Below are 13,100 nucleotides of genomic sequence, written 5' to 3'. Positions count from 1 at the left end.
TGTCAGGCAGGTGCTTATACCACTGAGCCAAGTCTCCGGCCCAAAAAAGTATAAATTTTGTTAATTTAATTTGTTATGCTGTGCTGGAGATTAAACCCAAGGCCTTGTCATGCTAGGCACATGCTCAACTTTCCCAGGCCCAGTTATTTATTTATTTATTTTTATCCCCAGTCCCCCTTTTTTGCCTTTTTGAGACAAGGTCTCAGTATGCTGTTCAGGCTGGCCTTGAGCTCACTTGTAGTCCAGGTTGGTCTCAAACTCACAAGAATCCTCCTGCCTCAGCCTCCCAAGTGCTAGAATTAAAGGCATGTGCTACCACGCCGCCAGCAACCCAATAAAATTTTTTTTAAAAAGTTCTCTGATCTGAATGACAAAAATAAAATGCACATGCAGCCTCACACTAACACATATGCCTGTACCACCTCTGGTATAACAGATGGGGAAATTGAGGCCAAAGCAAGGAAAAAGACTGACCAAAGTTTGCACAGTGGACAGTGTTGAGAGTCTTTCCCTGGCCTCCTGCTCCTTCCAGAGGCTGTCACAGTCTCCTAAGTGGGCTCTAGCTTCCCCATACTTCTGAGGCACAACCCCAAATCTATGGTTTCTTTTTTGGGGGGTACTGGGACTCAAACTCAGGACCTTACACTTGCTAGGCAGGCATTACACCAGTGACCTAAGTCCCCGACCTACTATGGTGTTTTTAAACACCATTTTATCCTGATGTGGTAGTATATTCCTATAATCCCAGCACTGTGGGAGACTGAGGCAGGAGAATCACTGTAGTTCAAGGCCCGCCTGTGCTACATAGTGAGATCCTAAATACATAAATAAATACATAAATAAATAAAATTAAATATTAAAAACCATGATTTTACTCTGAGTTTCAGTTCCCTCAGTTGTAAAATCCCCACCCGTCAAGCCTGGGATTTAGCGCACTGCTTAAGTGCCTGCCTGGCAAGCGTGAGGTTGTGAGTTTGATCCCTGGTACCAAAGATAAAAAAATAAAACAAAATAAAATCCCACCTGTCCCAGGACAGCTGGGACCTCATCTGTGTGATTTGCCTTGAGGTTCTAATTTTCAGATCTAAATCTGACAGGACAATGCATGGGTTGAAAACATGAATTTTAGACATTTAAAAAATACAAAAATATTTTTAAAAATTTAAAAGAGAAAGTTAGGCATGGTAGCACATGCCTGTGATGCCAGCTACTTAGGAGGCTGAAGCAGGAGGATCATTTGAGATCAGCAGTTTGGAACCACCAAAAACAACCTGGTGAGATGCCCGTCTTGAAAAAAAAAAAGGAGAAAAGGGGAGGAGAGGGAAATAATTTACCTGTGGATTCCCTCCTCCTTAGCACCTGCCTGGCAAGCACAAAGTCATGAGTTCAATTCCCAGTATAAAAAAAAAAGTGGATTTTCACTTTCCATATATTTCATCAGTTCTAATCTCTTCTGCTGCTTAAACACTTTTTGTTCCCATGAATTGTTTGTCCTATTTTTAAAATTCAATTCATCTGGGGCTGGAGATTTAGCTGAGCAGCATAAGTGCCTGCCTTGGAGGCGCATGGTCGTGAGTTCAATCCCCAGTACCAAAAAAAAAGAAAAGAAAAAACATCTGTGCTTACAAGTGCGTGGTTGTGAGTTCGATCCCTGGTACTGATTTAAAAAATCAAACAAAATTTAATTTATATAGTTTATTTATACACATGCCACATACAAAATAAGACAGAAAAAGGAATAGAGGGTAATGGAATAGAAACTTAAATTAGGAAAACAAAAAAAAAAAACAGGAAAACAATTCCATGTGTAATAGCACCAAAAAGAATAAAGTACTTAAGAATAGATTTAGCAAAGAAACAAGTATTAGATTTTGAAAACTACAAAACATTTTGAAATAATAAAGACTTAACTAAAAGGAAAGACACACCATATTATCGATAGGTAAAAGTATTGTTAAAATGTATTTCCTAGAGTTATCAATAGATTAACTCAGTCATTTCTTTGCAGATATCAACAAGCTGATTGCAGAAGTCATAATGGAATTACAAGGATCCAGAGTAACTAAAAGCAATTTTGAGAAGTAATGAACAAATTTTGCACATGCACCCTTCTTCATTTCAAAATGAAAGTTGTATGACTAAGACAATATGGAACAGGTAGTAAATTTGACATTGAGAGTGTGGAAATAAAGTCTGAGATGCATGGTTAATTGATTCTGGACAAGGGTGCTCAGAAACTGAGGATAGGGCACTCGCACGGACAAGTGCCTTTTGTCCCCACCACTGTTAATGGAGATTGCGTTGCTCCCATATTTTGCCTACTATGGAAGATACTTCTGTGTGGTTTAATTGGTCTTTTCTCACACACTCACAGACAGCTGTTGCCTACAGACCTAGGAACGGGATGGGTTTGGCGTATGAGTATTTCCCACTGTAGGTTTTATTATCTGGCTGGAAAAAGAGAGTCCCGCAGCCAGGGTGTGCAGGGCTGCCCCTCAGCTCGAGCTCCTCCCCACCCTGCCCTTCTCCTGAAGTCTGGGCAGCCTCCCCCACATGGAGCGTGGAGGGGGAGGTGATGCTGGGTGGGAGCCTGTGACAGTGGAGGCTGCTGTGTTTGTCACCTGCCTGTGGACCCTAATACGGCATTGGCAACGGGCTAGGCCAGGTCCAGCTTGAAGCCTGGGGCTTGAGGTGCCTCTCCTCAACCTTCAGCCCAGGAGGTAACCCAGCTTCATCTTGCTCTCATCCTGCCCAGCAGGACGGTGCTACCTTCAGAGACTGGAGCCCTTTGGTCCAGCACAGCAGCGCCAGGCACTTTGTGGATCGATCGTGGCCCCCATCAGTCTGACCTCGCCTGCTCCAGAGCCTTTACTTGTGATCACTTTGATTCTCACTCAAATCGGGATAGCAGAAGGGTTTCCACGAGGCCACACAGGGTTTTTTTGATAAATGCAGTTCCCGGCCACCTGCACGTGCTGGCTCTGCTCCTCTGCCTGCTTCGGTGTGCTGGTCCTGGTAACTGAGGAAGAGATGAAATACTTTCTAAGAAATAATCACAATCATACTACATGAATAGTTTTTGTCATTTCAACTATGTTTTTTGTTTTTGTTTTTGAGACAGAGTCTTACTAGGTTGCCCAGGCTGGTCTTGAATTTAAAATTTTGGATTCAAGTGACCCACCTGCCTCAGCTGAAATTACAGGGGAACACAGCTATGCTAGCTCCCATCAGCACTTTTCTATGTTGCCCAGATGTTTTTGTAAGAGCCCTGAGAATAACTCTGTACTGTTAGCATTCGTCCTGCACTGGGAATCATCTGCTGGCTAAGCGTGGTGGCAGAGGATCAAGAGTTGGAGGCCAATCTGAGCTACATAACAAGAATCTATCTCCAAAACCAAACCAAACCAAAACAAAACACCAAACTACCTGTTTAGCACTACCAAAGATCTGACTTCCTACCCAGCCTGTCTGGACAACTTCATTTTCCAAAAATAACTGTGCAAGCCTCCTCCTTTGGCAACTGTGGACATCGCTTCCTCCCCAGTGACCTCCAGGCTCCCTCCCCCCATTGCTGATAGAATCGCTAGTCTGGGCCAGGTTTATGGGCACCTAGAGCTCCTGAAGAGACCTCTGGTTTGAAAGGCCTTGAAGGGCATTAATGCTCTGCCGTCACTGTTTTGAAACGCATACCACTTTTTATATAAGGGGCCTGCAGGCTCTTTCCATACCAAAACCTGCCCATTAGGGAGCAGACCCTGCCTGTTCGCTTCTGCCTTTCCCACGGCACCATATGCTCTTGGAACTCAAGGCTATCTGAGCCCCTCTTGCACCCCTCTTGCCTGGCAGAAGTGGAGTGCATGAATAATGGATGGGTGGATGCCCAAATGTGCAACTGAATGAATGAACGAATGGGCCAGAGAGGACACAGAAAAAGAAAAGAGAAAGAATGAGTGAAAGAGAAGAAAGAAAAGAAGGAAGAAAGGAAGGGAGGGAGCCTGGAGGAACTTTCAGTGTGAAGTTGAGAAGGCATATTCCAGTAGGAAAGACAGCCCAGGCAAAGGCTGCCACTGGTGAGAAGACCCAGGGCAGGGCCAGGGACTGGGACAGCTGTTGCCCTGGCCTCCACTGAAGTCCTTCATGGAAGCTGGATAGTGGGACATGTTGGATGTCTGGAAGTGCTGCTTGCCTGACTCCCCAAAGGAGAAAGCCCTGGAGTCCAGCAGAGGAAGTGCTAATTGGTACCCTCAGTGGCCTCTCCTGTCATCCAGCAGAGAAAGAGTGGTAAGAAGTCAAGCCAGGAAGTCAAGGGAGGTCAGCAGGACAGGACTTCAGGGTCAGGCCATCCAAGCTTGTGACCTTAATTACCACCCCCACCAGGAAAGTACCTTTGCGCCCCCAGCTTCAGACTCAGAATCCCTCCTGCCTCAATCACAGGTCCCAGCCATCCACTTGCAGTCACCTAGTCCCCACCCCCAAAACTGGGGAATCATCAGTGTCCCAGGACCAGCATGTCCAAGGGAGGTTAGGGCTCCTACAGTGGGAGGCCACTGCCACGGGTATGGCCAGATCATGACCTCTTGGGGTTTACGGGCATAGGGTGAGGCTCTGGCCAACACAGGAAAGTGGCCTGGATGGCGCTGAATGCCATGAGGGTTTTATATAGGTTCAGTTTCCCTAAGCCAGGATGCTTGGGAACAGAAGTACTCTAGACTGTAGATTTTTCAGACTTAGGGTACTGCGTATCCTCAGTGAGATCCCCTGGGGATGGAAAACATGTCTAAATGTGGAATCCATTCATGATTTAACACACACCATAGATACACATCCTGAAGGTTCTGTTACACGATATTTTTAGTAATCTTGTGCATACACAAAGCGTGTTAGGGCTGGGGGTATGGAGCAGTAGTAGAGGGAAGTCCAGCTTAGCACATCCAGGATTTGATTCTCAGCATGGCAAAAAAAAGTAAAAACTATTCTTAGCTCACAGCCCAAATGAAAGCTTACCTAGTTTTTCAGGTGATCAGAAGCACCAGAAGCTAAATAAATAAACACCAGAAGCAGCTAAGGGACCTGGGAAGTGGTCCTGCAGGAATAGGAGACTTTCAGCCGAATGGCTTTTAAATGTGTCATCCAAGAGTCAAACTGTTTCTTTTTTTTTTTTTTTTTTTTTTTTTTTTTTGTCTTTTTCCTTTTCCTTTTTACCAGTACCAGGGATCGAACTCACGACTACCTGCTTGCAAGGCAGGCGCTTATGCCGCTGAGCTAAATCCCCAGCCCTCAAACTGTTTCTTTAAAAATGTTTTTTTGTCTTGAAGTCTTGCTGGTTTTATAAACTGACAGGACCAGTGTGCTATGAACACACACTACTCTAGTCCTTCGATAAACCCATCCACATTCTCACCATGTCATCTGCGGGCAGTTTTCCTGCAGTGGGCAGTTTTCCCGCAGTGTTAACAGCTGGCTCCATCACTGCCATCACCACAATGACCTCGATTCAGAGCTGTCCTGACCATTTCTCCATCTGTCAGCAGAGGAACATCTGGAACCCCATTATGACATTAAAAACTTCTTGGATTGGGTGTGGTAGCTCCCATCTGTGGTTTCTGCTATTCAGGAGGCTGAGGCAGGAGGATCAAAGTTGTAGCTCAGACTGGGCAACTTAGTGACTTAATGAGACCTTGTTTCAAAAACTAAAAAAAGATGGGGTGCAGCTCAGTGTGATGCCTCTGGGCTCAATCCCCTGCACTGTTAATGAGTAAATGAATAAATAAATAGGCAAGGACAATAGCAGCATTTGTATCATTATGTTGTTGGAAAGAGTGAAGTAACACAGGGCTGGCACACAGTAGGGCTTCCCCATGGCAGCCAATATAACCACCACTGTGTGCCCTGCAGGCTCCTCTGGAGAGGAGGGGCAGAGTTCACCTGCTCATACCTCTCCCTAGTCCTGGAATATGCTTGGCACCTAAACTAAAAGGTGCTGCAGAAGTATGTACTGGGATAACTGATCTATTTGTTTGTCTGGGTTTTTTGCCCTTTTACCACATTCCTCTCTCCCAAACCAAGCAGGTAATCTGTTAAATCAGTCCAGAGGCTTCTACAGGCCAGAAGGAGAAGAAGGTTGGCACCTGTGGTGAGTTCACAAAGTCATTGCTGGAGATTGCTTCAGACAGTGGCCAGAGCCCAAAGGAGGACTGACCAGATGACCATGACCCACAGTGTGACTGTGACTCAGCAGAATAATTTTTTTTTTTGTACTTGAGATCGAACTCATGACCTTGCACTCACCAGGTAGGTGCTGTGCTGTTGAGCTATATCCCCAACTCCAAGCAGCACAATTCTTATGTCTTCCATGAATACCCAGAAGAAGTAGAGGGAAATGTAGCCCCAGAAGGGTCACTCAAAGCAGAGCCCGACTGAAGTTAGCCACTGAGGAGACAGGAGGGCCTGCCCAGACCTAGCTCTGCATAAATCCATGTCCCACCGGGCTCTGGACACAACCCTGAACTGAAGACAAATAAAGTTCTGTTTGTTATGCCGTCGGGTCACAGCCTGGCAATCACGCAGGGCATCCCAGGAGAAAGCTCCGGGTCAGGCCAGGCTGCTCTGAGCCTCGGCGCCTCACCTGTTGGAGAGGTCCCCTCTCCGCGCTCCTGGTGCGCGGTCCGTAAGGCTCCCACCGACTCGGTGTGCTGTCTCATCTCCTCGACACCCCAGAGATGAGGACCACTGTCATCTCCGCTGCACAGATTGTAAACTGAGGCCCAGGGCGGCTGTGCGAGCAGGTCTGAGCGGAGTGACTGGTCTGGCGGAGCCCAGGTCCGCGCGACCCCCGCCGCCCTCTTCATTCCTACGCTGATCAGAAGACAAGCAGCAGGTGACAACGTTCCCTTCCGTAAACCGCAAAGGCCTGCTTAGATCGGGGAGCAGGCAGGGAAGCGAGAGGTCCTGGTCAGGGCTGGAGGAGAGGACGGCTCAGCGCTGGGCACTAGTTGGAGCGGGGCAGGTGCGGAGGGCAAGGCCAGTACAGCCAGGCCCGGGAAGCCTCAGCGCACGTGAGCCCGCGGCACTGCTCTCCAGCGGCAGAGGACCGGTGCCGTCAGCCGCCCGGGGCTAGTGTCAGGAATGCCAGCTCTGCTGGCCCCTCCTAGGATGATTCCAGCGGGCCCGGACTTCTGCGGATTTCGGTTCTCGCGCCTGGCCCAAGTCTAGCTGAATCAGCCCCAACACTCTCCAGGCGGGCTCCGTAGCGCCACCTGGTGGACACATTGTCGTGCGCCTCCACCGGCTCCCAGGACCTGGTGTACTGCAATCATCTGGTCCTGAATCCTGGTTCCGGCTCAGTGGAGGCGGCGCCCACAAGCCTCATTTCTAGACCCCAGAGGAAGAGAAGGTTCTGGGGAGACCTGGGTGAGCCAGAAGAATCCCTAGGTGCTGGTTCTGCAGCCCCTTCTCTCCTCTCTGAGCCCCAGTGACCTATCTCTATAGGATGAGTTCAGGGGGGCTGTAGCTCAGGGGTCGGGCACTTAGCTGCGGTGTGTGAAAACCTGGGTCCAATCTCCAGCGCTGAAAAAAGGTTTCAGAAGGGAGGAAACACTTGAGTGGGGTCTGTAGGAGTGCCCTGTAACAGGCATTCCGGTTTTTTAAAACAATTTTTCCTTTGTGTCCATTCTAAAGAAAGTGGACAAGCAAACTGCTACAGGAATAGAAAACTCTGCTGAACAATAAGCTCCGCTCCTCTGGGTGCCTGGGATGAACCCAGGCAGCTAATGAAGTGATGAGTGACTCTGGGCTGCAGGGCAAAGATGAGTCCAGGTGAAGGGTCAGGTTGATCTGGAACAATCAGTCTGGAGACTCGGATTGGCCCGCGAATGAGGTAAGGCCTTGTTGGATCAATTGGTCATGGATAGGATGCTGGATGGTGGGATACAAACCTGGATTCAGGGGCTTTGTCTAGTGGGCAGGAGAGGGGGATGAGGTGGCTCAGGCTTTTCCAAGTCTGTGACTTTAAACTGGGGCATCAGCAAGGCCTGCCTGTTGGCCACCCAGGACACACCAGCAGGGCAAGTTTCCTTCCCTCCTGCCAATGAGAAAGTCCACTAGCCGGGTAGGTAACAGGCCACCACGTGGACTTCCATGACCTGAGCATGAACACATCTCGGGGAAAGACCTTCATGACATTATTTGACAATTTTGTTTGTAGAAAGGTTAGAGAGGGCTGGGAGTGAAGGTGCATACCTGCACTCAGGATTCTAAGGCAGGAGGATCAAACATTTAAGCTCAACTTGGCCAATTTAGTAACTTAATGAGACCCTGTCTCAAAATAAAAAATAAAGGGCAGGACATGCAGCTCAGTAAACAGTCCTGGGTTCAATCTCCAGTACCACCACCACTGCCACCACTACCACAAAACAAACACGTAGAAAGAGGGATGTCTCCCGACAGACAGCTTCTGGATACTGAGTCTGTAATAAGAGAAAATCATCTCTGCTCCTCCAGCCTGGAGGCCCTTTGGGGACTCTAAGGATTGTCCACAGATCCTGGCCCAAGTGATGCTTCAAAACCTATTTTTTCACTTCATAAGAGGTCCAAGCTCATTCATGCCCAGAGGCCACTGGGTCCTCAATGCACCATCAGCTTGTGTTGCTGCGCTCTGGAGCAGACAACCTGGATTTAAATTCTGGGTCTCTTTCCTGCTAGCTTTGTGATCTAGGGAAAGTGACTCAACTTTTCTGTGTCTTTTCTGTTTACTTATCTGTAAATTGAGGATAAAACCCAGTAGCTACTTCACAGGCGATGAGGGTTAAATGAGTTGAGGAGGGGCCGGTGCCAGTCCCGCCATTCTCTGTACATGAGACCTGCAGGGGCAGCTGAGGAGGAGATCATAATAATAATAATAATGGAGCTGGGCACAGTGGTACAAGCCTATAATGCCAGCTGTATAGGAGGCTGAGGCAGGAAGATCACTAGTTTGAAGCCAACCTGGGCAATATATCAAGACCCCCATCTCAAAATAATAATGAGCCAGATGTGATAGCACACACCTATTATCCTAGCACTCTGGGCGGCTGAGCCAGAGGGTTGCAAGTTTGAATCCAGCCTGTGCAATTTAGTGACTTAGTGAGATGGCCTCAAAATTAAAAAAAAAAAAGAGCTGGGAACATCTCTCAGTGGGAAGGGCCTGGTATTTTGTGCTACTTCAATGCCAAGTACTACAAAAATAATAATAGTAATAATGCTACCACTTGAACAGTCACGTTGTGCCCGCACAGTTTTACCGTACACTGTCATCTGCCCCGACCCAACACTGTGTCTAAGCGGAGGGGCTGTGTGGAAGAGCCCGGGGTGGGGGGCTGCACGAGTAAGCCTGAGGCAGAAGGATGAAAAGTTTGAGTCCAATCTGGGCAACCTCGTGCCTCAGCACTGTCTCAAAGTAAAATACAAGAAGGAAGAGAATCTAGCGCAGCCAGCACAAAGGCCTTCAGTTCATTTAATTCCTGGTACTGAAAAAGAAGAAAAAGTCACTGAGCTGCCGCAGACACTTGCCAGAAAAAAGGACAAGGTCCTGAGGCACGGTGCAAACAGGACCAGCAGCAGTTGGAAAGGTGTCCATACAACTAGAACTAAGCGTTTTCGCTGAACTTTAAGGAAGAGAAGCACTAAGAGGGTAGGATAGCATGAAGCGGAAAATGCTTGGGAATAGGAAGGCAGCTCATAAGAAGAAAGCATTGCTTCTGGCTTGGTTGGGATTAAGAGTCTGGACAGTTTGTACACAAATATGGTGCAGTGGCCCCAGTGGGCAGACAGGATGGGATGTAAGTCAAGATGTCAACATAAGGGGCTGGAGATTTGGCTCAGCAGCATAAGCACCTGCCTCGCAAGCAGGTGGTCAGTCGTGAGTTCAATTCCTGGTACCGATTAAAAAAAAAAGTTGTGAAAGATGTCAATATAAAGTCTTTTTGTCGTTTCGCCTATAGTTATTTACTGATTAACTTCCCCTTCCCTCTCCCCGTCCATCTTCTGGCCTTTGTGGTTAATTTTTATTTATTTATTTTTTATTTTATTTTAAAGAGAAAAAAATGAAACAAAATTTCAAAACAAGGTAATGGGAGGATAACAAATGATTAATGCATTGTGTATTGTTATCTTTTAATTAGTTCCTCAGAGTGCAAGATACAGGCATTTAATTGCCCAAACAATTTTAGCACAGATCTTTCTCTTCCACATGCAACACTGACCCTCCTCACTCGTCACAGGTGAGCTGCTGGCTGAGGTTTTCTGTTTTCATTCCTAAAATTCACAAGCTTGCATCAGAAAACTATTCTTGCCATCCCTGGACAGAGATACCTATTTTCACATTCCTTAGCCCGTAGCCTGAGGCAAAACTGCTAATTTCGTTCCCTGGATCCTGCCCCACCACCACCACCACGGCACTCCTCAATCAGGTGTTGGGGCCTTCGTGTCACACTTTCACACTTTCAAAACTGATGACAACCTCTTTTGATATATGTGATCCAGGACAGCTTCCACGTTCCTTGGGGGCGGAGCTGAAGCTCTTACGTGCCAAGGTGAAGTTGTTCTCTCAGCTCACTTACAATTCAGTTGTGGAGACCATTTCCTGCCCCCCGAAAAACATACCTCTGAGGTGCCTGGTTCATGACCTTGGTGCTCTTGGCCTCAAGAAGGCTACAAAAACCCAAAAAGCTGATCTTTTATTTTACTTTTGTCACAATGGCAGCAAGTTGGCAGAAACCCTTCATATTTAGGCCTTTTTCACTTTAAGGACGTGTCCTTCTCTCACTCTGTCTTGTATGATGGCCCAAATATTTCTAGCTAACTGTAGTGTATCAAAAGCTCTTCCCCACTGGATCCTTTAGATGATCCGTTTCCTGTCACTACGGCTCCTCCCCATATCTCCAAGACCAAATCCCACAGCTTTCTCAGTCAGAGGTTTCCATGTCCCCTGCACCATACTCTCCTCCTTCTTCACCCCCGGGGCCTCTAATCCTTCCCTTAGTTTCTCTCCCCAGTCTCAGATTTCTCAATCTTCTCCACCATGCACCATATATTCCATCAGACGGCTCTTTTTGTCCCCTACTCCTGCGTCACCATTTTCCACGCCGCTCACCATACTTGGTCTTGTTCAGTTCAGTCACCTAGCAGGCCACATGGTTCTCTGCAGCCATCTTGCTGCAGTTCACATGGAGGGCAGCTGCCATCTTGCGGCCCTCCGCCATGTGACAGTGTGTCGCCATCTTGCAGTCCCTCATGGGACCAGCAGCAGCCATCTACTTGTGGGTCACATAGTAGTCAGTCACCATCTTGTGCTTCCCTGTTGCATGGTGGGCAGTCACCCAGTAAGTGCCCACAGATACCTGTTGGGCAGTTGGCTACTTAGTGGCCATCTACACCTCCTATTCCACAGCCTTCTCGGCCTCAGCCCCTATTCCCAATTCAGGAACAGGATGATCCCGAGGGACTAGTTCATATTCATGTTCTTTTTTCCCCTCACTGACCTATCTCAGAGTAAGCATAAATTAGGTTCCTTTTCTGCTGTTCTTATTTCAAGAGATGGCTATTAGTTAATCTACAAAAAGGTTCATACTATTCTATTTATTATAGTTCAAATTGGCCAAATATATGTGAACTCTGATTTTGTAAGATGTTTGTCAGCCTATATATCTGCTGTCTGTCTGTTTATACTGTACAGATCATCTGTTCACGTTTGTCCATTTGTCTGCTCTGTAAACAGTTGTTCCTATTTATTTGAGCTCAACAATCTTTTTTTCCTCTTTTACATTTTCAGATCATTTAATCAAGGTTTATTTGGGTTTTAGATTTTATTTTTTTAATACCTATTTGGTTTATACATTTAAAAAGCATGCTTCCACCTAGGTCGCCAGCTGGTCAAATGATGCAAAAACTGGTTAAATAAAATCCCTTAAGGTGAGGAGAGATTGGACAAGACTTCAACTGATGAATAAGAATGTGGCCATCTGGTAACTTTAACCAGCTCTTGTTCATTAATCAGAGGTCCCGATAATCTCCATACATAGCCTTATGGGAGACACCCCAGCTAAAGTTCATGTGGCTAAGACAATTCATTGTTGCTGATCTTTTTTTTTTTTTTTTTTTTTTTTGGTACCAGGGATTGAACATGACCTCGCACTTGCCGGCAGGCACTTATGCCACTGAGCTAAATTCCCAGCCCCTGTTGTCACTGATTTTATCAAATATTCATGCCTTTAAATATAAAATTGGGGTTCTTCATGATGACAAATATTTTCTTTCCAATCCAGACATCTACCTTTTTCTTGTGCTGCAGCCAAGAGATCCAAGTCAAACCAACATGAGCTCACCAAATAATAATTTTTAAACAAAATTTATATAAGTATATGTTATACTTAGAGATGCTTAAATAGTGAGCAGTCCAAACAATGTCACAAGTTTCTTCAGTGCTCAAATGTTAAAACACCCATGGTTAATAGAAAATAGTTCCATTTAATATTCTATGGTAAGCTTACTGAATTTACTACACTGTACTGTTACCAATCTTTTCTTCTGGATGTTCAACAACTAAACATAAGAGATAGTTATAAATTCCTTTTACAGAGATCCATCAGATCTTTTCCAGAGAAAGGTTATATGATGCATATTGAGGCCATAATTAACTACTCCAACTGGCCTTAAATGACACTGCAGCTCAACTCTCTCCTAAATTAAAAAAAAAAAAGGTAAAATTAATAAAACAAGCTATCCTCCAAAATCAGACAGTAGACATTCTAACAGCACAGGAGGTACTTACACAACTGTAAAAATCTAAATGTGTGTATGACAAATGAATGACATGTCAGTTTCTAAAATTCCCTGGACCTTATCCTTATCCTCCTTAAGGGAAGCCATTACTGAAAATTATATTCATAAATACCCTGTTGGTTCTATTATTTGACTCCTGCATACTAATTGATTCTTTGCCTTTGTCTCCTTTAGATTTAAAGCTGTACATCTACCCAAAATGAAAATGCCTACTACCTACTGAGGGCTACTAGTTAAAAACTCTGCAGAGTATCCCTGACTGCCGTTCAACACTTCAACCCCCT

This window comes from Cavia porcellus, unplaced genomic scaffold (assembly GCF_034190915.1).
Source record: "Cavia porcellus strain 051 isolate PalLab524CR breed Dunkin Hartley unplaced genomic scaffold, mCavPor4.1 scaffold_25, whole genome shotgun sequence".
Taxonomy (NCBI): Eukaryota; Metazoa; Chordata; class Mammalia; order Rodentia; family Caviidae; genus Cavia; species Cavia porcellus.
Note: the sequence above shows the minus strand (reverse complement) of the source record.